Raw genomic sequence first — 25864 nt, 5'->3', positions numbered from 1 at the left:
GGGAAGGAAATAAATGTTTTTGGACTTCCCACAGTGTAAAACTTTGAAACTGTCTGCCCGGGGAGGTAAATAAATGTTTTGCTTCCAAACCAGTGTAAACTTTGAACGTTTATGCCAGGGAAGTCAAAATATTTGGACCCCACAGTGTAAAACTTTCTGAAACTGTCTGCCAGTGAGTAAATAAAAAATTTTATTTGGCTTCCACCAGTGTTAAAAACTTTTGAAAAACTGTCTGCCAGGGAGTAAATAAATATTTTGACTCCCACAGTTGTTAAAACTTTGAAAACTGTTCTGGCCAGGGAATAAATAAACATTTTAGAGCTCCCACAGTAGGCGAACTTTGAAAACTGTTCTGCCAGGGAATAAATAAAAACATTTGAACTTCCCACAGTGGAGAAGTTTGAAACTGTTCTGCCAGGAGGAGTCGAAAACCATTTTGACTCCCATCCAGTGCCAAAACTTTGAAACTTGTCTGCCCAGGGAGTAAAACTAAACATTTTGACTCCACAGTGTAAAAACTTTGAAAACTATTCTGCCAGGGAGTAAATAAATATTTTTAGCTCCCACAGTTGTAAAACTTTGAAAACTATCTGGACCAGGGAGTAAAAAATAAATTTTTATTTACTCCCACCACAGTGTAAAACTTTGAAAACTCTCTGCCAGGGAGGTAAATGAACATTTTGACTCCACAGTGTTAAAAACTTTGGAAAACTGTCTGCAGGGAGGTAAATAAAATTTTATTTGACTTCCCACAGTTGGAGAACTTTGAAAAACTGTCTGCCAGGGAGTAAATGAAATTCATTTTGAACTTCCAGAAGTGTAAAACTTTGAAAACTGTCTGCCAGGGAATAAATAAACATTTTGACTCCCACAGTGGAGAACTTTGAAACTGTCTGCCAGGGAATAAATAAACATTTTGACTCCCACAGTTGTAAAACCTTTCGAAACTGTCTGCCAGGGAGTTCAAAACATTTTGAAACTCCCACAGTGCAAAACTTTGAAAACAGTCCTTCCAAGGGAGGGAAAGTAAAATAATTTTTATTTCACTTCCCACCAGTGTTGAAAACTTTGAAAACTGTTCTGCCAGGGGGAGTAAATAAACATTTTGGACTCCCACAGTGTAAAAACTTTGAAAACTATTCTGCCCAGGGAGTAAATAAAATAATTTTTACTCCCCCCACCCCCAGTGTAAAACGTTTGAAAACTGTACTGCCAGGGAGTAAATAAAACATTTTGACTCCCACAGTGTAAAACTTTGAAACTATCTGCCAGGGAGTAAATAAATATTTTTACTCCCACAGTGTAAAACTTTGAAACTGTCTGCCAGGGAGTAAATGAACATTTTGACTTCCACAGTGTAAAACTTTGAAACTGTCTGCCAGGGAGTAAATAAATATTTTGACTCCCAAAGTGTAAAACTTTGAAATTTTCTGCCAGGGAGAAGGTAATCATTTTGATTCCCAGAGTGTAAAACTTTGAAACTGTCTACCAGGGAGTAGGTAAACATTTTGACTCCCACAGTGTAAAACTTTGAAACTGTCTACCAGGGAGTAAATGAACATTTTGACTTCCACAGTCAAACTTTGAAACTGTCTGCCAGGGAGTAGGTAAACATTTTGACTCCCACAGTGTAAAACTTTGAAAAACTGTCTGCCAGGAGTAAAACTTTTTGACTCCCGCAGTGTAAAACTTTGAAACTGTCTGCCAGGGAGTAGGTAAACATTTTGACTCCCACAGTGTAAAACTTTGAAAATGCCTACCAGGGAGTAGGTAAACATATTGACTCCCACAGTGTAAAACTTTGAAACTGTCTGCCAGGGAGTATAAACGTTTTGAAACTCCAAACATGTAAAATTTCAAAATGCCTACCAGGGAGTAAATAAACTTTTGAACTCCCACATTTTTTTGAAAAACTGAAAATGCCTACCAGGGAGTAGGTAAACATATTGACTCCACAGTGTAAAACTTTGCAAAAACGTCTGCCAGGGAGTAAAATAAATATTTTGGGACCCCCACGGGTGTACTTTTGAAACTGGTCACCAGGGAGTAAAAACATTTGATCCCACAGTGTAAAACTAAAAACTGTCCTAACAAGGGGTAAATAAACATTTTGACTCCCACAGTGTAAAAGTTTGAAACTGTCTGCCAGAGAGTAAAACATTTTGATTCCCACAGTGTAAAACTTTGAAACTGTCTGCCAGGGAGTAGGTAAACATTTTGACTCCCACAGTGTAAAACTTTGAACTGTCTACCAGGGAGTCGGTAAAACATTTTGACTCCCACAGTGTAAAACTTTGAAACTGTGTGCCAGGGAGTAGGTAAACATTTTGACTTCCACAGTGTAAAACTTTGAAACTGTCTGCCAGGGAGTAGGTGAACATTTTGACTCCCGCAGTGTTAAACTTTGAAACTGTCTGCCAGTGAGTAGGTAAACATTTTGACTCCCACAGTGTAAAACTTTGAAACTTTCTGCCAGAGAGTTAAACATTTTGACTCCCACAGTGTATAAAACTTTGAAAACAGTCGCCAGGGAGTAAATAAACATTTTGACTCCCACAGTGTAAAACTTTGAAACTGTCTGCCAGGGATAAATAAATATTTTGACTTCACAGTGTAAAAACTTTGAAACTGTCTGCCAGGTCGTAAATAAACATTTTGACTCCCACAGTGTAAAACTTTGAAACTGTGCCAGGGAGTAAATAAACATTTTGACTTCCACAGTGTAAAACTTTGAAACTGTCTGGCAGGGAGTAGGTGAACATTTTGACTCCCACAGTGTAAAACTTTGAAACTGTCTGCCAGTGAGTAGGTAAACATTTTGACTCCCACAGTGTAAACTGAAACTTTCTGCCAGAGAGTTAAACATTTGACTCCCAGTGTAAAACTTTGAAACTGTCCTGCCAGTGATAAATAGATATTTTGAAAACTTCCACAGTGTAAACTTTGAACTGTTCTGGCAGGGAGTAAAATAAACTTTTGACTTCCACAGTGTAAACTTTGAAACTGTCTGTCAGGTAGTAAATAAAACAAATTTTGACTTTTCCCATAAAAAAAAAAAAGCAGGGTGTAAATTTGAAACTGTGCCCGGGAGTAAATAAACATTTTGAAACTTTCCACAGTGTAAAACTTTGAAACTTTGTCTGGCCAGGGAGTAAAGTGAAAACATTTTGACTCCCACGTGTAAAACCTTTGAAACTGGTCTGCCATTGCGTAGGTTAAACATTTTTGACTCCCACAGTGTAAGTTTGAAACTTTCTGCCAGAGAGTAAAACATTTTGACTCCCACAGTGTAAAACTTTGAAACTGTCTGCCAGGGAGTAAATAAATATTTTGACTTCCACAGTGTAAACTTTGAAACTGTCCTGGCAGGGAGTAGGTAACATTTTGACTTCCCAGTGTAAAACTTTGAAACGTCCTGGCGAAGGGAGTAAACTAAACACATTTTGACTCCACAGTGTAAAAACTTTGAAAACTGTCTACCAGTGAGTAGGTAAACATTGACTTCCACAGTGTAAAACTTGAAACTGTTACCAGGGGAGTAGGTAAACATTTGATCCCACAGTGTAACACTTTGAAAAACTGTCGCAGGGAGTAGGTAAACATTTTGACACCCACCAGTGTAAACTTGAAACTGTTACAGGGAGTAGGTAAATATTTTGACTTCCACAGTGTAAAACTTTGAAACTGGTCTACCAGGGAGTAGGTAAACATTTGGACTCCCAAAGGTAAAACTTTGAAAACTGTCTGCCAGTGAGTAGGTAAACTTTTGAACTTTTCCCACACAGTGGAAAACTTTGAAAACCCTGTGTGCCATGGAGTAGGTAAACATATTGACTTCCCACAGTGTAAAACTTGAAACTGTGTGCCAGGGAGTAGGTAAACCATTTTGAACTTCCCACAGTGTAAAACTTTGGATAAAAAACTTTTGTCTGCCAGGGAGTAGGTAAAACATTTTGACCGTCCACGTGTAAAACTTTGAACTGTCTGCCTAAAAAAGGGAGTAGTAAAACATTTGAAACTTCCACAGTGTAAAACTTTGAAACCTTTCTACCATGGGATAGGTAAACCTTTTGGAAAAACTCCCCAGTTTGGTAAAACTTTAAACCTGTCTACCAGGAGTATGTAACATTTTGACTTCCACAGTGTAAACTTTGAAACTTCACCAGGTAGTAGGTATACATTTTTGACTTCCACAGTGTAAAACTTTGAAACTGTCTACCAGGAGTATGTAAACATTTTGGACTCCACAGTGTAAAACTTTGAACTGTCTACCATGGAGTAGGAAGACATTTTGACTTCCACAGTGTAAAACTTTGAAACTGTCTACCAGGGAGTTAGGTAAACATTTTGACTCCCACAGTGTAAAACTTTGAAACTGTGCCAGTGAGTAAATAAACATTTGACTCCCACAGTGAAAACTTTGAAACTGTCTACCAGGGAGTAAAGGTTAAAACATTTGACTCACAGTGTAAAACTTGAAAATTTCGAAACTGTCCAGGGGAGGTAAACCCAGGGAGTAAAACTTTGTAAACTTTTTTTGCCATTCAGTGTAAAACTTTGACATTTTCTGCCCCAAGGGAAAAAAAAAGTAGGTAAAACTTTTGACTCTCCACCAGTGTAAAAACTTTGAAAACTGTTTCTGCCAGGGTAGAGGTAAACATTTTTTTGACTCCAGTGTTAAAACAACTTTGAAAACTGTCTACCAGGGGTAGTAAACTTTTTGACTTCCACAGTCTAAAACTTCAAAAATGTTCTACCAGGGAGTAGGAAACATTTTGACTTCCACAGTGTAAAACTTTGAAAACTGTCACCAGGGAGTAGGGTAAACATTTGGACTTCCCACAGTGTAAAACTTTGAAAAAATTGCTGCCAGGGAGTCGGGTAAACATTTTGTCCTCCCAAACAGTGTAAAAACTTTGAAAACTGTCTGACCAGGGAGTAGTAAAAAATTTTTGACTCCCAACAGTGTAAAACTTTGAAAACTGTGTGCCAGGAGTAGGTAACATTTTGACTCCCACAGTGTAAAACTTTGAAACTGTTGCCAGGGAGTAGGTAAACATTTTGACTCCCACAGTGTAAAACTTTGAAACTGTGTGCCAGGGAGTAGGTAAACATTTTGACTCCCACAGTGTAAAACTTTGAATCTGTGTGCCAGGGAGTAGGTAAACATTTTGACTTCCACAGTGTAAAACTTTGAAACTGTCTGCCAGGGAGTAGGTAAACATTTTGACTCCCACAGTGTAAAACTTTGAAACTGTCTGCCAGGGAGTAGGTAAACATTTTGACTCCCACAGTGTAAAACTTTGAAACTGTGTGCCAGGGAGTAGGTAAACATTTTGACTCCCACAGTGTAAAACTTTGAAACTGTCTGCCAGGGAGTAGGTAAACATTTTGACTCCCACAGTGTAAAACTTTGAAACTGTGTGCCAGGGAGTAGGTAAACATTTTGACTCCCACAGTGTAAAACTTTGAATCTGTGTGCCAGGGAGTAGGTAAACATTTTGACTTCCACAGTGTAAAACTTTGAAACTGTCTACCAGGGAGTAGGTAAACATTTTGACCCCCACAGTGTAAAACTTTGAAACTGTCTACCAGGGAGTAGGTAAACATTTTGACTTCCACAGTGTAAAACTTTGAAACTGTCTACCAGGGAGTAGGTAAACATTTTGACTCCCACAGTGTAAAACTTTGAAACTGTCTGCCAGGGAGTAGGTAAACATTTTGACTCCCACAGTGTAAAACTTTGAAACTGTCTACCAGGGAGTAGGTAAACATTTTGACTTCCACAGTGTAAAACTTTGAAACTGTCTACCAGGGAGTAGGTAAACATTTTGACTCCCACAGGGTAAAACTTTGAAACTGTCTGCCAGGGAGTAGGTAAACATTTAGACTCCAACAGTGTAAAACTTTGAAACTGTGTGCCAGGGAGTAGGTAAACATTTTGACTTCCACAGTGTAAAACTTTGAAACTGTCTACCAGGGAGTAGGTAAACATTTTGACTCCCACAGTGTAAAACTTTGAAACTGTCTACCAGGGAGTAGGTAAACATTTTGACTTCCACAGTGTAAAACTTTTAAACTGTGTGCCAAGGAGTAAATAAACATTTTGACTTCCACAGTGTAAAACTTTGAAACTGTGCCAGGGAGTAAATAAACATTTTGACTCCCACAGTGTAAAACTTTGAAACTGTGCCAGGGAGTAAATAAATATTTTGACTCCCACAGTGTAAAACTTTGAAACTTTCTGCCAGGGAGTAGGTAAACATTTTGACTTCCACAGTGTAAAACTTTGAAACTTTCTGCCAGGGAGTAGGTAAACATTTTGACTCCCACAGTGTAAAACTTTGAAACTGTCTGCCAGGGAGTAAAACATTTTGACTCTCACAGGGTAAAACTTTGAAACTGTCTGCCAGGGAGTCAAACATTTTGACTCCCACAGTGCAAAACTTTGAGACAGTCTGCCAGGGAGTAAATAAATATTTTGACTCCCACAGTGTAAAACTTTGAAACTGTCTGCCAGAGAGCAGAGAACAGGCGGGTGTTGGTATGGTAAATGTAGAATTTCTGATGGAAGTCACTACTCGTATCAGGTTTTTGGTAATGTGTTTAGTTGGGGTTGTTAAGGAGAAAATGCAGATGTCTAGAGATGCCTCAAGTCTCACGGGATTTAAGGGCAAATTGACCGAATGTAGGTAACATCAGAGACCAAAGGACATGAATCACTTGAACTATATTGAAGTGAAAGGCGTCAGAGATATCGCATTACTGCTAATGTTGTGTGTGCAAGGTGAATAAAACCTTTCCATCTCTATTTGCTAACCCCGCTCCCCTCTCTGGTCCTCCATCTCTAAGGACTTGAATCTTGGAATTTTCTATCTCATTTATTTTGCATTTATATTGTCGCATAAATTGCATTTTTAAATACATTGTGCAGAAGCGTATCGAATGTGATTCCTTTCTGATGGCTTTTGTTTATGAAAACGCAGTGGACAGCATCAACAGGCCAGTATTATGGATGGGTTGCTTCATTACAGTATTCATGTTAAATATTCAAAGCTATAATAGCAATAATCCAGGGACCAATTTCTTCCAAAGTTATTGTATTAATGGAATAATAAATGAATTTGTAGTAGACAGTGAGGTGCTGCAGGATAATGTCAAATCACCTTTCCTGTTTGTAGTTCACGTGGATTTTACAGTATAAAAAACAATGTAGATGGAGAGATAGTTTAAATTGTGAAGAGATGATAAAAACCTGACAGACTTTGGATACGTAGATTATACTGTTTTAATAAGAAAAGCACTACAAGATATGCAAAGCTTACGTAATGAAATGCACCGTATGTTGGCAAAGATGGCGGTAGAGATAAATTTAAGACAAACAGAAATATATGCGAAAGCATGCAAAAAGGGATAAAAAATTACACCATATGTAACTAATAAGGTCGAATTCTTTCTGTGCTTGAGGTACTAAGATAACCAGTACAGGTTCTCTCGAGTTGTAACGTAGTGAAAGAATAAAGGTAAATCAAACAATGCCCAGCCTGAATAAGGTCTGGAAATGAAAAAGTAGACTGAAACCGAATACGAAAGTATGATTATACTAAATCTGAAAGATTTTGTCGGTTTGAGACTAATAATAATAATAATAGGTTTTATTTCAGCTCAAGGCCATGTACATGGAATATACCGAATAGAGATAATAACATATACAATGTAGGTATATGAGATAACATCATAAAAAATGATAAATCGGCAATATCCACACAGTTGCTGAAGAAGTATAAAAATTGGCATTCATTCTAAAGGTAATAACAGTAATGATATTGAGAACAGTAGTAAAACAAGAGTTTTAAGAAGCATATTAGGAGTCAGATGGCAGTAGAGAGTAAGAAATAAAACCATAAGAGAAATGACGGAAGATCCATATGGAAAGATAAAATGATGAAAGGGCGATGAAGATAGCTTGGACATGAATCTGCACCACCCGGAGAGAATCTTACCATAAGTGTCCACTAGATTCCCGAGGACACCAGAAGGACCCAGACTTACTTGGATGAGAACTAAGAGAGCCAGGCTGGAGTGAGTGGAGATTTGTGAAAGACAGAGCACATGAAAGACGTGAGAGACGGAATTTACAGAGGCCTATGTTGGAAGAATAAACAGTGCATCTTAAAAGGATTTCCAACTTAACTCGGCTCTATTTTGATTTCTTATGAAATTAGCTTTGGAAGTCGACTGCCACCCATAAAAAGATGGACCGTATAACGGAGCATTTTCCTTCATGTATGGGTGCAAATGTAATGTGATCGTTGTCGCGTATTGGTGGCCCACCTTTCAGCACTGTAAAGGAAGGTTTCTGTCGTGCGAAAAGAAGAGTATTTCATCAAATATATGAAACACGATGAGCTTGTGATTGCCTTAAGTGAGATATACAGTGTGCTGAATGGTTCTACAGAATTTAAGAGTTTTAACAGACGTCGACGGAAGGCCCTATCAATTGAGAGAAAGAGACGCGATTGGAAAAGGTAATAAATTTCCGAAAGGATAGCTGGCAAAAACGAGAGAGAGAGAGAGACGCGATTGGAGAAGACAATAAAATTCCCGAAAAGAAAACTAACTGGTAGAAACAAGAGAGAGAAAGAGAGAGAGAGACACGATTGGAAAAGAATAAAATTCCCGAAAGGAAAACTGGTAGAAGAGAGAGAGAGAGAGAGAGAGAGAGAGCATTTAAGGAATGAAAGGAACTTTTCCTCCGGTCTTCCACCGTAAAAACGAGTCTCCGAATTTACACCAAGTGTCGCTGTCGCTGTTGCCGAAGGGACAGGGGGTCGTGATGGAGGAACCTCGTTATTCTTTTGTTTCCCGTTTCTCCTCTTCTCCTGCGTCTCCTCCCTTTCCTTTAATTGACACCCTACAAAGAGATTGACGTTAAGAATTAGTGGTAACGCCGTAAAGTGAGTTAGGTGACGGCCTGACTGGCTGGGTCGGTTCTGCCACATTTCTTCTTCTCCCCAAATTTGTTTGCCTTCGAGGGGAAGTAAGTGGTAGGACCCCCTCCCCCTCCTCCTACCACTCCCTCTCCCCCTTCCTCGTGCGTGTACAGTTCTTTCACCTTGGCGTCACCAATTCAGTCTTGATGCTTCGCAAGGGGAGAGAGAGAGAGAGAGACTAGCCATTGATCGTTTCTTATGCCTTTAGCGGGATATTCTGATTTGATAGCCCCTTTTAAGTACGTAGCTTAATGAGTGTGATGGCACTTTCAGTTTTTCCATTAACGCTCTTGTAACACGATTTGGAAATGGCTGCGAACCGTGGAAAGGTTGTTACGCCAAGTTGCTATCCTGACATTAGCCTCTGCAAAGTGCCAACCAAAAATGTATCCCTTCTTCAGTCAGATGTGAGAAATGAGGTCGAAAATTGCATGTGGTCCTGTTATCTAAAAGGAAGAGAAAACAAAGTGTAGAGGAAGAAAAAAACTACGTCCACATAACCCTTCTTCTTAAAGAACTGTGAAAACGACTGTGAACGAGAGCAACGGAATTACGCACAGCAAACATTTTCTCAAGACGTAACATCGACTAGTCCCCCTGAGCATATCTAAGACCTCATCTCTTCTTTACTATTCAAGCTTATTTCATTTGTATTCGTCAAAAGCCTTGATATCCATGGAAGGAAGCGAAGGAGGACGTCTTCATTCATTTCCTTTCTAATTTCGAGGCTTTTAGTGGAGAGCAAAACAATGATACATAATAATATAAATACTAATGGATAAGAGAGTCATTGTAGGTAATAAAAGTATATTTCCTGAAGAATTCGTCGTCAAAACTCATTTCGTTTGCTCGTTAGAAGGGATTCTCTTAGTTTAAATCCTCAAGTTTGATATTTTTAAATCCCTTTCTGGGTTTATTACAAAGTTGGCTTTCATGAAACCTCGAAGAGTTACATTTTTCTTAAGACACTGGAACGGTTGGTTACTTTTATGGGAATTATTGCGCTCATAGTTAATCATTTTCTTTGCATCAGGTGTCTGTTTAGTGGAACTGAAACCATGCCTTAATTAATGGTCGTCGGGATGGGAGGGGGCCAACAACAATTATTAGGGCCTTCTAAGGTGTCCAAGTTGCGCGCACCGTTCGCAGAAGACGTATCTTCAGCAGTCTGCACTAAATGAGTGGCGCTTCCACGTCTCTGCCTTGCTGTCTAATTTCGCCCTCTGTCTTGGTCATGTTACTCAAGCAAGATTCATCTTACATTTGGGATCTTAGACACCGTATTTTTTGTTTCATTTACCTATTAGTTCTCATTTGTTTTAACTGTGGTGGGTGCATGAAGTTCAATAGACCTATCAGTTTTATGAATGACTCTCTACGTCTTCGTGATCTCATTGTTTGCACATATCTGTGCTAACCAATCAGCAGACAGGGAGGCCCAATGACAGCCAATCACATTAGAGATCCCGGAAACGTCATAAAGTCATTGATGGTATTGGTAGAGATGAAATACCATATATCAGGAGACACCCTGCGCATCTCTTCAACTTCGATTTATACAAAAGTTACGCTGAAATTATATGAAACGAGAGGTGTCTCCTATTGACGCCCAGTGGAAAGTGCTACGGAGTGAGTAAGAAGAATAGGCTTTCGAAACCCACAGCTACTCTCAAGGTCACCTGCTCGCAATGAATGATGCTGAGCTAGACGCAGTAAATTCCCTCTATTTACACCGACACGTTGGTCTCCTGGTTCATTTATACCCACCACTCATCATCAGGATCCAGGTTGACGTAAAAGTCTGGTTCCTCAGCGGAAGGCATTCCGTCCATCCTTAAAAGTTGCCTCCTGTCGCTCATTTTTGTCAAATGACGCAGCTTCAGAAGAGGTGGCGGCGCGAGCGAAGAAAAGAACTGCCCCTTGCGCGGCCTGTGACGTCGCGAGGCGTAACAATGACGTCATCGGTAACCTTCAGTGCGCGCCATTGATATGCTGGCTGTAGTCGCGGGTACTCCATTGGTATTCACGCAAGTTCGTCTGACTGAGCAATAGTATATTCATTTAACCGCTCGGAATTACGTATTCTGGAGGTCCATGGCGTTAACCGCTGTGATTAGGCAGATATTTAACGGTAGTGAGGATAGTTAACATGACTGAGTTCGGCGGGAGGAAATTGAACACATTTTTTCAATTATTTCTTTACTCTGCTGCGTAAGTGTACTTTTGCTTGATTGAACAGGTTGAATTTCAAAAGATTACTGAAAGTGTACATCTGTAAAAGACAGAAATTCTTAATATTAAAAATGTCTTATAGTCATATTTTTCATTTTTATGTAAAATGACTTGAAACGTAGACGAAATAAGATTGTCTGTAGTAGATCAAATGAGTTGCTAAAATCATTTCAGAAGTTAATCACTTCACCTTTTATGGAGTTGTAAAAGAAAGGTGGCCGCAACAGTTGGTAAACAAGGATTTGATATTTTGTTTCTTAGTAACCTCTCACACACACACACACACACACATATATATATATACGTATATATATATATATATATATATATATATATATATATATATATATATATATATATATATGTAGAGTGAAAATCGCCCTTATTGCTTGCTAATCTTGTAGTGTCAGTTTGTATATTAAGCTTTCTTTTGACTATGTTGTTCTCTGTAAAATCAGTTTGCCTCAGTAAAGGGTCCGAACAGGACCGAAAGTACTCGGCTATCTCGCGTTTTTCATTTTTTCCTTCGTGGCAAAAAACCTTTATTTATACATAGCATCACGTTTTATATACTTCGTGATCAAGTTATTCATACATACATACATATATATATATATGTATGTGTGTGTGTGTGTGTGTGTATGCATGCATTTTATACATAAATGTTGATTTAATTTTGTGCAACACTTCTATATAGTTATTCATTTCACACTCATTTCACTTTATCATATAAAACTGAAGATATAATGTTTCCGTCGACCTTTGATGCTTATTTGTCTGTAACATTCGTGTTTATGTTGACGTCAACATTGATTTCTCATGCAATAGAGTTGCTTACGTACCTTCATAACCCTCTTTAAGCCTCTATTGATTTGTATCCTGCATGACCCTCTTATGCCTCTATTGATCTCTACAGTATATCCTCCACAACCCTCGTATGCCTCTATTGATTTATTCCTTCGCAACCCTTGTATGTGTATACCACTTGATTTCATCCCTTTATAACCCTTGCATGTACCTAGATTGTTTTCATTTCTTCATAGCTTATTATATATTATTGTTGATTTCGTATCCTCGTCATCGTTGTGCCAACGCCATTGTTGACTTCTTAGTAATACTTGCATGTGCCACTGTTTAATTAATTTTTTTAATATAATTCTTGTCTGTTTCCTTATGTGTGCAGTTGTTTTTGTTTGTTTATCGAAAGCCTTGTATATGCCCCTGTTGAAATTCCTCGTCAATGGTGGATGCGACAACACATGATTATTCCATAACCCGTATATAGTACATGCCACTGTTGGTTTCATTACTTTATAACCCTTCAATATACCATCGTTAATTTTTGTGACCCTTTGTAAATACCACCTGTTATTTCTTTTCTCTATTATGCCATTGTTGTTTAATTTATGCGGGGCCTTCGTTTGTGTAAGTCTTGAGTTCATTTCTCCATGTCTCATGCATCTGTTTGTTTTATTTCACTGTAAATTTATTATCTTTTTTTTTTAACTGGTGTATAATATCTGTGAAAAAAAAACCATTTCCATGAATCGTCCAGACACTTATAATGAGCCATTAGAACTAATGACGCTAATGCGAACCTTGGGAGAACCGCCAGGAGTGTGTCAAGTGTGAATATGCCGTCACAGCAGACCTTGCATGTAACATTGTGCATTAACTTCGTATGAAGCGAGCAACGGGATGTGAAAAAATTGCGCCACATTAAAAGAACGTCGCAGGCTCGTTCAGTCTGGATTTATTATTACGCCCACTGCTAATTTTAACTCTGGCTCTCCGTGTGTGTGTGTGTGTTGGGGTTGGGGGGGGGCGGGGGGTGGGGGCGCTTGGTCGAAATGCAGTACTATGCCACCTTCCCCCCGAATGTCTCGGGACACAAGCGTGGCACTTTGGCCCGGAGTCAATGACCTCCACGCTGCCAAAATGATTACTATTTTTTTTTCTTCATCTCCTCTCCTCACGTTCCTTTCCTGTGTGAGTGATGATGGATTATATTCGTCTTTCGCGAATGTTTCGAGCTGGACGACTCTGGAAATTTGAAATGCAAAAACAATCCATTTTGCGCCGAGGTTTCGGGAGGAGGAAGAAGGCAGAGCGACCAGATTCATACGCAGTACCTGTGTTGACGGCGTCGTAGGTGTGTTTCTGTGACGTATATATCTGCAGAACCCCTGATATGATAGCTGCACCGCCACCATGAATTGACTGATGGGTGTCCAGACTGACTTTTCATGTATTCTGGCTGATACACAGCTTATTATTGCAGTGAGGAAGACTATTCATTTACTGCGCAACTGCTGAGATACGTATGAGGCAGATTTCACAATCTCTTCTCCCGTTATTTTCTGCTGTGTGTTTTATTTGATATTTTCCATTACATTTACTTTTCGTTGAAGGCGCAATGGTACTCTGGCGTATGATTTATACAGTTTTTTTTTTTTCTTTTTTTTTTCCAGGACTAAGCGTTGTGGTACAAGAATGAATGTGACCATATTATGATCTTTCTTCTTGTCACAGACTCTCTTTGTCATGACCTTAACCTTCTGTAGGCGACCTTCATGGCCTTAATGTGTAAACGGCTTGATAAAGAACACCCTCCCCCAACCCCTCAATCCCCCCCCCGCCCCCCCCCCCCCCCCCCCCACCCCCCCGCATCTCTCTCTCTCTCTCTCTCTCTCTCTCTCTCTCTCTCTCTCTCTCTCTCTCTCTTCTCCTTTTTCTTCCTCTTCTTCTGTCAGCGTCCTTGGTTGGTAGACAGGTCTTGCTTTCACTAGAGACCTTGATAGAGACTTTCTACTTCTTTCTCCTGCGTCATGAATAAAACATGTGTACTTTCTCCTTGACCCTTGGCTAACCTTCTGCTTAGGCAAATGACCTTGAAGTCATGTTAATTGGGACTCTTAAAACTTTTCCTGTGACTTTCAACTTAATCCTTAACACTGCAGTGATCTGACTGGATATAAATTCTGTTCATTTTCCTTTACAAAACCATTTTATGATCTTGGATTTTTGCAATTAAAGGAACCTTTTCACTTTGATTTAACCCACCAAAGCTTTTTTTTCTTATCTTTTTTCCAGGAACCTTTTCACTGTCATCAGTAAGCTTCCAATAATGAAAGGGAAAAGACCGTTTTCTCTTTCATTAAAAGTATCTTGTTAATGGCGAACGAGTTTTCCATGTTTAATTTAACTTTGTTAACCTTTTTCACTTTCATCACTGATCTTGTAGGACCTTTTTTACCTTTTAACTAAGAATCTCTTACCTTTTTCACTTTCATTTCTAATCGTTCCTGACCTTTTACCTATAACGAAGGATCTCTTTCCTTTTTCACTTTCATTGCTAATCCTTCCAGAACTTTTATCTTTTACTAATAATCTCTTTCCTTTTTCACTTTCATTACTAATCCTTCCAGACCTTTTTACCTTTTACTAAAAATCTGTAATTTTTCACTTTCATTATTAATCCTCCGGACCTTTTACCTTTCTTTACCTTTTAGGGTAATCTTTCATTCCTTTTCCACTTTCATAACTTTATCCTTTTCCACTCCTTCCAAACCTTTTTACCTTTAACTAGGAATTCCTTTCCTTTTCCAACTTTATTATAATTCCAGACCTTTTACTAAAAATCTGTAATTTTTCACTTACATTACTAAGCCTTCCAGACCTTTTACCTTTAAGAATCTCTTATCATTTTCACTTTCATTACTAATCTTTCCAGACCTTTTTACCTTTTACTAAGAATCTTTACTTTTCCACTTTCATTATTAATCCTTCCAGACCTTTTACCTTTTACTAAGAATCGCTTACCTTTTTCACTTTCATTACTAATCCTTTCTAGACCTTCTACTAAGAATCTCTTTCCTATTTAATATTCAGTACTAATCCTTCCTGACCTATTACCTTTAAGGAAGAATCTCTTTCAGGACCTTTTAACTTTTACTAAGAATCTGATTACTTTTGCCAGTCACCTTGAGTCAGTTTTTTCTTTGTATAAAGAATTTGAGAGACTTTCAGCTTTGAACTGAAACTATTAAAGTTTCACTGTGAACGCGGATAGAATACGCATTTAAGAAAACCAACTCACTCTCACTGCAAAGAGAGTTTACTTTTCTCTTTTATCCTCCACCTTGCAAGAGTGCTTACTTTTTTTAAACCCTAACATTCTCATCAGTAACAGTAATGTTGAACTTTATATGAATTTCTGCAATAATGCACTGGTGGAAAGATGAGGAATTGTTGGTTCCTAATCTATCCTAACTGTTTTTATGATTAATTGCTTTGACTAATACCCAGCTGACCGCCTTAACCATGATTACTGACAGGGGAAGATCTTCCTTAACATCCATCAGTGTTTGGGAAAAGAATCAACTTCACTGTTCTGCATAGTTTCCATTCGTAAGGAGCGATTGGTCCATTTGGGATTTTATATTCTGCTTAACTCGCTCTCTAATGGTGGATCCTATATGTATGTTATTGTAAGTCTTCTTTGGGATCTCCTTCCAATGAGTCTCAGAGCTTCAGATGAACACCAAAGTTCGAGTCTTTTGACCTGAAAGCACCAACGGCCTTGTTGACAGACGTTTCAGTTTACACTCATGATGATGTGTTTATCAAGGTAAAATCATAAACGAACTCTGCACTATGCCAATAGTTTGTTTATTTGTTCAAAAGTTAACAGGAGGAAGCAATACAATGTAGATGGACGCAGCCCAATATTTTGTAAGAAGTCAGACCTTGTCATCTCATGAGGGTATCCCTTGTGTATAGCAGAGGATTGGCTTTTGGTCATTTGATGATCTCCACAAGCCAGCAGTGCCCCACAGCTTCCTGAGGCAGTGTTATTATTATTATTATTATTATTATTATTATTATTATTATTATTATTGCATGTCAACCCCAGCTGGAAAAACAAAATGCAAAAGGCCGTGCCCCGATAGGAGAGGCATCCCATAAAAAAATGGATATTGAGACGGAGAATACTTTATGAAAGGGAAATAACAAAGACAAACTAATACAATAATAATAAATACGATAAACCACTTAATTATAATAATACAAATAGCAAATAATCTATAAAGGGAGACTTATGTCAGCCTATTGTGCTTTGTTTATTTGGTCGACACAAAGGATTCTGCTCGAAAAATTGCTTTGACATATTTCTTAATATTTTTCCTCTTGAGTCTGCTTGTGGGAAACTTGAAATTCACTCTTACAGTCGACTTTTCATCCACTAGTTGTCCAGGCTTGGAGGAGCTGCTGTTGGCTTCCTACAAAAGTAAAATTATGAAATGGACCAGTGCAATCTGGATGCCGTATGGACATCAATCATGGTATGACAGCGAACTTATATCGGAAAGAGTTCGTCGATTTTGAAATAAAACTTTAAGAAGAATAATAGGAATCTGATAGTGAGACAGTGAGAACCGTTACCATAAAGGAAGTAAGGGAAGGCCTATAATTACATGATGAAGTGCATGATAGTGCTACCTGGGCTTCATGAGACACCAGCGTCCTACTTGCAGGAGAGCTGTGTGAAGGGAGGCTCGAGATAGGATGTTCGGAAGTGAAGGACCAGTCAAGGCACGAAGGCTGGGATTTGCCTTTGCGCTGCACGACCTGGAAGCGATAGTGATGATGATGTACGATAATTGTTTTTGATTGACATTTGATTGAAATCATAGTCGAATGCGCGATTGATTGCCGCCTCATGCTGTGCGCTGCAGGCATTACCTAAGATTGTTTGCAGCTTCCCTTGGGCGCCTAGCTGCAACCCTTTTCATTCCTTTTACTGTATCTTTGTTCTTATTTTTCTTCCATCTTACATTCCATCCTCTCTTGACAATAATCGCAACTGGGAGGTCTCATACGTCCCAGCGCTTGGCCTTTGGCCTAAATTCTATAGATTTTACGATTGATCGCCATTGTCAATCTCTGCATGGTGCAAGAACTTCTAGCGTGCTTCGTGCAACAAACCATGGTCTGTAAGATTCTTATTGGCAGTCCCTTATGCATGGTTTTCTGCCTTTTACTCCTTATGATTAAAATCTGGTCATCCTACCTGACTATCCAACTCTGTTAAATTTGCTTTACTTTGTTGTGAATTCACATAATAACAATCGTTCCTGGCAAAGCCTTGTGAGAGCTAGGAAATGTGACTAAGTCTACTCATCCAGTCACTTGGTGATAGTCACTTCCCATAAAATTACGTTTTGCAATTTTCTGCGTAAATAGACTCTTCACAGTACACTGTAATGTTTATCAGTTCGAGTTAGCCCGCAGTGACAGTCTTGTGTTGTGAAATATCCTTGTTAGTCGTATTCGAAATGCAAATTCTCTTGCAAAGGTGGATTAACTTTTTACGGTGGAAGAGCAAAATACTGTCCAGGTCATCATCGGCCTTCGTATCTTGTGTGTCCCATAACTAACCTCTTTTATGATTCAAGTGTTTGGTTTTTCTATTTTAGGTCCATCGTTCCCAAAAAATGATAATACTACCAGATTAACACTTGTTTTGAGCAAGAAACTCGATGTATGTCTATTGATTTTGTCCAAGGACTGACTTTGATCAAGATCCGGAGCGTTGCGATGCTGGTAGAGGATCTGGAGTATTAAATTTATCCATTTATCATTATTGTTACCTAAGCTGTAGACTTGACAGGGAGAGCAGAATTAATGCTGTAGGCCCAAGTGCCCCTAAAGGGAAATCAGCCTGGTAAGGAAGAAGCAAAATGTACATAAAAATTGCTGTATTCAGTCTCTCAACAGAACTTCAGCTGCAGATGAATGTATTATCATTATTATTTTATTATTGTTATTATTATTAAATGCAAGAACAACATGGTTTAATTTTTTTTCTCTTTCAGCGAGATCTGATATCTAAAGTTATATATGCTCTATATTCCTTGGGAATATTACCAAAGGAAAGTTTAAACTGATAAACTCTTTGGCTCCTGGGAGATTCGAACGCCTGTCAGTGCAGATCGACGACTTTAAGGGACGGTAACCATTTGAACAAATAGTTACCATCCCTGAAATTCACCAGTCTGAATCTCGTAGGTGCCAAATCGTATATCAGTTGTAATTTCCCTTCGGTGATATATTCAAGATAGAGAGAACTGGATGATGAACAATATTTGTAGCTTAGTGATTGTGAATGTAAAAAAAGGTACTGTGTAAATGATGGAAATTCAAATACAGGGGGTTTCGAAATTATAGCCCCACCCCCCTCTACAGCTTAAACTAAAATTGATATGGACAAAAACACAAGTAATTCAGAACAGGTATTTATGAGTTTCTCTTTGAGTATTTAATATTTTGTGTGGCCTCCATCTGCCTGTACCACAGCCTGCATTCTTGAGGGATATAATTTCAGCAAATCGCAAAAAAGCTGAGATTCAAACTCCATTTCCCTGAGCACTTCGGTCACCTCCCTTTTCAGGTCATCGAGGTTTGGTATACCATCATAGTTCACTGTGCGCGCTTCAACACAATCCTTTAAGATACTACCAATGTTTTTGCACACATTAAGGTCAGGGGAGCTACCTGGAAATTCACTTGACGAGAAGAAATCTATACCACTGTTTCAAAGCAGCTCCTGTGTCTGAAGAGCCTTGAAACATGGTGCCTTATCATGCAAAAATGTGACTTCTTCAACAGATAACACATTTTCAGGATTTTTGAGGAAAGGAAATACTCCACCAGTAAGCACAATTTCTCTGAAGTATTCGCCATTCCATGACTGTCCTATTTCTTTGATGATCCACATTAACCATTTGGCTGTGAAACAGAAAAATTCCCAAACATTCAGGAAATTTCATAACTTGGCGATAGTGCACGTCATGGCTGATATCATCCAACTTTGCAGCCCAAATGATGTCATTTTTATGATTTGGCTTCGTGACTGTGTAAATGAAGAATTCATCTGATGCAGCAACATGGAGAAAGTCAGCTTCATCCCAATCTTTAAGAAATGAACCACAAAACCATGCATGGTCTTCTCTCTGTCGCTGAGTGATGTTGGGCTTACTGATAACATGAAATGGCTCGATGCCAGATTTTTTCAACTCACGATATACAGCATTTAACTTCTCCTCTTTCCCATTTTTTTGTTTTTAGTTCAAGCGCCAATTTACATCAAGACTTTCTTGGTCTACCCACTGCCTCAGCTATGATGTTTTTGACTCCTGAGAAAGGACTTCATGCCTTCCAAGATTCTCACTCTCTTTGCAATGACAGTCATATGGATTTTTGTTCCAGTTTCTTTTAACAAAGGATATATCTCTTTTAATGTATTTAGCTATCCAAGAACGTGAAATGAAGGATGTGCCAGCATCCCTGGCCTCTCTGAAGGTTATAGCCCGGATTCGGTCAATCCGTCTTGATTTCCTCCGAGTCGTTAGTCATGGCAGTATCTAACTCCGTCACTCAGTCTGAAAATACAAGAAATGTAAAATGAAAAATAGCCTCATAGAAACTTAAGATAGTGTATTTGGAGAAGGCTATAGCAGAAAACTTCATAACTTTCCATTTGTTCTGTGGAGGGAGCCTCTAATTTCGAAACACCCAGTATATGTATTTGTAGTATCTACTGGTCCCTTCTTACCAGATAATTATGTGGTATCTACTTTTGACCAGTAGATATTACATTATAATATATATATATATATATATATATATATATATCATATATATATATATATATATATATATATATATATATTATATCTATATATATATATATATATATATATATATATATAAATATATATATATATATATATATATATCTTAACCCCCTTTTATTAAACATTTGTACAGGTTGTGATAGAACACCATCTACCATCCCTCTGAAAGGACTCACGCCCGCACTCACGTTCGTTACATGATGTAGTAGTGTTGCAGTACTCTTAGTATCCGCCATCTTTCTCTCTTTCCACAAGCTCTTTTGTTCTATAAGATTCCCCGATCTCAATAACATCAATGTATTTATATACACAAAACCCAATCCAGAAAAATTAATACAAATTTTCCCCCAATTGTGGATAATAAAAGGCAAACGCGCCCCACACCCAGTATATCATCACACGAAATCAACAACAACAACAAAAATAGGGAGGGGATAGAAAAAGAAAAAAAAAATGCAAAATGCTTACTAAGCGATCCACCCCGGCGACCGTCTCACACACACCAACTCTCTCTCTCTCTCTCTCTCTCTCTCTCTCGCCTCTCCTCTCATCTCTCGGTCTTCCTCTGTCTCTTCGCTAACTGCAACAAAAACTCCGCTCGAGTAAATTCGCCACAAACAAACAAAAGGAATATAAACAACAAAAGTAAAAAAAAATAAAAAATAAAAAAGAGAAAATAAGAAAAAAAGCTTGAAAATACACTCACATCCTCATATGACTGAAAACCGAATTTGTATATGCACCGCAAATATGCGTGACCTGTTTACCACACCCATGAAACACTTTAATACGTTGAAAATTGAACTTTTCCCCTTCACGTTTTAAAACACTGGTGTTCAAGAATCCCAAGATGGCTGACACTAACTTAGCCAGAGAGACGTACAGCTTCTCAATGCCCAACCCATTGAATCAGCAAAAAGAGCCCCGAGTTGCCTGTGACATGATTATAACCCCTTTTCCTACCAAAAAAAACATCTATGTCTAACTAGTCACCAGTCTCTTCGTTAGCGTACCTACAGCTTATAAAATATATAAAAAGCCTCTTAAACCGCCTGCCAACACTCTTACCCCCCTTTTATTAAAAATTTGTACAGGTTGTGATAGAACACCATCTACCATCCCTCTGAAAGGACTCACGCCTGCACTCACGTTCGTTATGTGATGTAGTAGCGTTGTGGTACTCTTAGTATCCGCCACCTTTCTCTCTTTCCACAAGCTCTTTTGTTCTATAAGATTCCCCGATCTCAATAACATCAACGTATTTATATACACAAAACCCAATCCAGAAAAATTAATGCAAATTTTCCCCCAATAATGGATAACAAAAGGCAAACGTGCCCCACACCCAGTATATTATAACATATATATATAATAATATATATATATCTATATATAGTATATATATGATATATATATTATACAATAATAGATATATATCTATATATATAATACATATTAGATAGATATATATATATATATATCATATATATATAGATATATAATATATAATATATCATATAGTATATATAGATAATAATATATTTATACATATATATACTTCCATACAATACATGTGAAAAATAAGAGATTGGGTGTAGGTCCTGACCGGTTCCGACTTTATTTCGAAGCCATTGACGAAGGACTTGGAAATAAAGTCAAAACCGGTTAGGACCTACACTCCGTCTCTTATTTTTCACCTGTGGATATGTGTGATAAATGAATCATGTGCAAAAGTGATTATATTACACACACACACACACACACACACATATATATATATATATATATATCTATATATATAATTTATATATATATATCATATATATATATTAAAAGGAGCAGGTGCAGGAAAACAAGCAGATTCCTTGAACAAGTTTAATCCTACGTGAACCTTAGTCACATCATCACATCATCGAGACATCTATAAATGAAATTATCAGATATTAGCGTGCTATCAACAAGTACATGAAAACATGTGCACTAAATTATACTTAAAATGTAAAAAAAAATTCTATATATACATGTTATTAAAATCGCTTAAAAAATGAATTAGGCACTAGATAAAATCACGGAGAGAGAGAGAGAGAGAGAGAGATGCGTTGCAAAGCATCGTTTAATTCAGTTACATTTGATTGTTGTTATTGGTGGAGATTTTATTTCTGATAACAGTATTGGCAGCTGAGATATTAACACCAGTAGTAATAGTGGTATAATGATAATGAGGGGGAAGGATTGTATTGAATTTATCTCTTATCATTAATATCTTGATGGTTATTTTTTAGAAATAATACTTAGTATTTTCGGTAGTAGCAATAGTCTTGAGTTTTGTTACTAATCCTTTTCAAAATGGCGGACACAAGTTAAGGGGGGAAAGAGAGAGAGGGAGAGAGAAATACAAACCATTGCCATACGGCTGTGAGTATTTGCATTTAGTTGTGTTTTTGCTTCCCCCCCCCCACCCCCCTCCCCTCTGCCGAATAACAATACAATCAGCTGCTGTCAATCACAGAGGGATTGAACGCGTGTTTATAATCTGACGCCCGTAGGATTTTCTTCCAAGTGGTCGACGACATTATCATTCGATTTTCTGTGTTTTTTCCGTTTTTTTTTTTTTTTTTTTTTTTTTTTTTCTTTCATTGATTATTTTTTTCGATGTCATAAAGCTAACTTTACGATGGGTGCCTTTTCATTCGTTAGGGCCATATGTCTGACTGTTTAGTGATAAGTTATGCGAGGATTTTCATTTGAAACTGAATGCAGATGGAATTAGATGTTAGATATTGGTTGGGTGGAAAGATATAATGTGTGTGTGTATATATATACTTATATGTATATAGTATATATTTATATAAATATTTATACATATATATTTTTTTTCATCCAGACTTTATCCAAATCGTTACTCTTGTATCATTTAATTATCTCCGCCTGAAGATTCAAAATTCCCTCACCTCTGATCTGAATGAAAAAATAAATGCCATAAATGAATCAGGTTCAATTTTTTCTGTTACTTTTAAGTGCAAAGGTCAGTGCGAAAGTCACACTTACTCCATTTCCTAATCCAGTCGTCAAGACAAGTATTAACAAATGTATATATATATATATATATATATATATATATATATATAGATATATGTATATTATACATATATCTATACTTTGTTTTTTACATCTGTCCATCCGCCTGTGGTGTTTTTGTATGGTAACACTGCGTCCCGGGCTTTAGATAGTTACGCTATGTGTAAGTTTTAGGTAAACAAAAGGATATCTGGGTGTACATTTGTAACTGAAAAGTGTTTTAATAATTTACTGTATGCGAATTACACCGTTAATATTCGAAAAAGGATATTATTATAATCGTTGAATGTAAGCTGAATGTAACTATCTAAAGCCCGGGACGCAGTGTTACCATACAAAAACACCACAGGTGGATGGACAGATGGAAAAAAACAGTAGTATAGTTATATTTCCTTTATGATTGGGTTAGGAAGTGGCATTTGGTAACTGTCGCAGAAGCCTTTGCACTTGTAAATATTAAAAAAAAAAAATAGAGCCTGAGTCTTTTATAATGTTTATTTTATTTATCCAGACTGGACGTCGTTCTCTCTTCTTTCTAGTCTGCGTGCCCCCTATTCCCCGCCCCAACCCCTCACAACCCCCGTTCCCCCAACCTCCCTAATTTCGGCCATACTGTTTACCCCCCTCGGGTGCACGTTGATTTTTTAAGCCAGGCAAGCGGCATCCTTTCAACCCCCTGCCCCTAAAATAGAAAAAAAAAGTTTAAAAAAAAACTTAGTTAGGCCTACTTATTTCACCGAAGGGCACGAATTACGATCAAAGGGTTGAGGAAGAGAATAGGAATAGAGATATTGTTCAGGATGGAGGAGAGGGGAATTGAATATGCATTTTCCATCCTTCTCTATGCATCTCTCGGGGGCGGGGTGTCGGGGTATGGGGTATGGGTATGGGGGGTAGGAAGAGAATGCAGGCGCGTGTGCTGGTCGGGTGACAGGATGCCTTTTGGACAATAGGATACAGGAGGGATAAAACGTCCCTCTCAGGATGCAATTTGCGTTTTTTATGCAAAGGATCTTTTGTGTCATCTATAGTGTGCTGCGGAAGTCCCGTTTGTAATTATATTATAACCGCTCACGTTTTGAGGTGTTCCTGATCGAATGCGTGACACACACACTCTCTCTCTCTCTCTCTCTCTCTCTCTCTCTCTCTCTCTCTCTCTCTCTCTCTCTCTCTCTCTCTCTCTTCGACCCACACAGTATACGTATAACAACGAAGAACGAGATTATGCGCCTTGATCATCAAATGGATTAACTATAAAGGAAAAGCACTTCTATAGTTCTGCCCTCGTACTTGAGTCGAATGCAAGAGAAAGGAGGTAAATCGACAGGTATCAGACTGTTCAGAGTCAGATTGAAGACGGCTCTTAAAACTTTCAACAAAATCCTCCGGTACTCTCCCCTGCCATCAGTTATTTCCGCGTCTTATAATATCCGTGGTGCCTGTGTGGAATAGCTTTGGTAGATAACAGCCTTCTGGAACCTTCCTATCGAAGTTAAAAGAAGTTGTAGAGAGATATTCCGTTACACCTTAGAAGGTATGTTTTAGCAATTTAAAGTTTTATCCCTTTGGTTTTCAGCATGTCTTCAAGGGAAATAGATGCTAGCCCTTTTCCCTACTTTTTTAATGTGTGTGTGTGTGCGTAAACACACACACACACATACACAAACAGTTTCTTATTCATATCTTCATTTGAATTGCTGCAAGTTATTAGACGGGGTTGGTGGTTAAGTAGCTGAGGTTAAGTAGTTAGTTAGTTATTTTATTGACAAAAATATACAATTATTAGTACAAATTTGTCCACAAAGAGACGCAATACAAAATATACAAAGTGGGCAGTAATCTCTTATGTTCTTGCAAGTACATGGCCTACAAAGAAAAATACAACATCAAGCGCAAAAAAACCATAAGAGGAAGGTTATGGGACATGAGTCGTTAAGGACTAAAAGTTACGCGAATATAATCAGAGACATAATTTATCAGTATATAATGTATTTACTCCTAAGTTGGGATTCAGTCACAGATAATGCACATTCTTGAGCCGCAAATTAAAGAAAGACAGTTTTTCTAACTCAGAATTGATGTTTGTTTTTTTATATGATTTTAGAGGCTACACGTTTTGCGTAATCTGACAACTGCTAACCCTTCCTAGGATGCAGTGTCCTCTCCAACCATAGTAGTGTACCCAATCTGACCTGGGATGCCATGTCCAACCCTACCCGACCTAGGGAGCTGTGCCCTACACTCAACCTGACCTAAGGTGCCATGTCCTATCCAGCCAACTTAGGGTGCTGTGCCTTACCCAATCTGACCTGGGTGCCATGCCCTAACACCTGACTTGGGGTGCCGTGCCCTACCCAACCTGACTAGGAGTGCTGTGCCTTATCCAATATGCCCTGGGATACCATGCCCAGCCTTAACCGATCTGAATTGCCATGCTTAACCCAGCATGACCTGGGATGCTGTGCCATACCCAGACTGTCTTGGGGTGGCATATACCCTACCCGTCATTCTTTAGATGGAAGAGGAGTTTGGAATTTTCCAGATGTACATGTTAAGAAGAATAGATTTTTAGATCGTGGTATATCTTGACCGCTGAGAAGCTCGAGTAAGAAAGGTATCAGTTTAGTAACTTATAACATTACTTTCATCCGCTGAAGTCATTCAATTTCTGCCTTTGCCACGATAGAGGATAATTATTTCAGGCCGCTATTACTTGTCTCTTTTGACATCATAAATTGATTCTAATTTCAACAGGGGGATAAACATGAAAGTAATATAACTTATGATTAATAAAACTGGTTTAAAAGTGGATTCACCACACGGACTCCCCCAGGGCAGGGTGCTGCCGCCTCCCTTCGTTCT

The sequence above is a fragment of the Macrobrachium nipponense genome, chromosome 8 (assembly GCF_015104395.2).
Source record: "Macrobrachium nipponense isolate FS-2020 chromosome 8, ASM1510439v2, whole genome shotgun sequence".
Taxonomy (NCBI): domain Eukaryota; kingdom Metazoa; phylum Arthropoda; class Malacostraca; order Decapoda; family Palaemonidae; genus Macrobrachium; species Macrobrachium nipponense.
Note: the sequence above shows the minus strand (reverse complement) of the source record.